Source organism: Periplaneta americana, chromosome 16 (genome assembly GCF_040183065.1).
Source record: "Periplaneta americana isolate PAMFEO1 chromosome 16, P.americana_PAMFEO1_priV1, whole genome shotgun sequence".
Taxonomy (NCBI): domain Eukaryota; kingdom Metazoa; phylum Arthropoda; class Insecta; order Blattodea; family Blattidae; genus Periplaneta; species Periplaneta americana.
The window spans coordinates 25,836,898-25,838,067 of record NC_091132.1 but is presented as its reverse complement, the minus strand read 5'-3'; positions in this window follow the sequence as shown (position 1 = coordinate 25,838,067).

Genomic DNA, 1,170 nt, shown 5'->3' with positions numbered 1-1,170 from the left:
CATCTCCAAATTCTCTATCACAAATGCATGCCGATTATCTCTGAATAAAGTCAGTTTCACCTACAGGCACGTCCTCCAATACTTGAGCAACTTTACACATTTTTTTATATCCACTGTTTTTCGCAAACACATTCTGAAATTTCTCCCTTAGTAATTGTACTTTTGAACCTGGTAGCGAGTCTAGTTTAATTTCCACGGCACGCACCTCCCTGTTTCAGACAACAGGTTTTTGGATGTTTCGAGTTTTTTATGGTGTCACACAAGAAGGTTAAATTTGCTATGGAAAGCCAAATCGTTTTTTAAATAACCATCTTTCAGTATATCTTGAAGGATATCCATTGGCGAAGCCCGATAACAGGGAATCACAAGATATATTGCCTTACTTGATAGATATGAGTGAGAGACGTGAGAATTGTTTAAATTAAATAATGTTCATACCCAGCTCTCATCTGTTGTGTTTGACAAACAAAGCGTGGAATGAAATCATCTTCAGCAACAATAAACATTCCTAATTTTGTGTTACAAGATCTCTCTTCCTTGTCCATGTTAATTTATTCTCTAATAATAACACTGATATGCTGCCTAGCAGTTCTCAGAACTTGAGGCGATACTATTACGAAAATGTATCACGGATACACCACACAGCGCTTAGAAACACGAAGCAACCAAGAATTCTTAAAAAAGATAACGTACTTCTGAGTGACATAATTGATTTAGTTTTAAAATATTTAAAAGTTCTTGAAAAAATTATTTAAGTAAAAAACTTCAATATTTATGTGTTTATAATAGATTTCCTGAAAATATATATTTACATAATTTTTTGTGAAAATATATGTTTTTATGTGAAATAAAATTCGGGTTTTAAACTTGAAACTTCATGTTCGGAATTTTTAACTTTGTTAATCGTGTTTTATCACACGCAAAAAGAATAGGAATCCGCTCCTTAATTATTATACACTGAAAGGTAGAGACGTTTCAAATAGGCTACTTGATTGTTTAAACATATATAATAGTTGCCAAAGTAGATAAAAGTTCAGTCAGGTATAAACAACGTGACTTCGGGACTTGATCACAATATCGAGTCTCGGAAGACTCTCAACCGGTCTTTACGTCAAGGACGCGACGTAATACAACATTGTCGTGCGTGTTTTCGGCTTTGCGGGAGCTGTT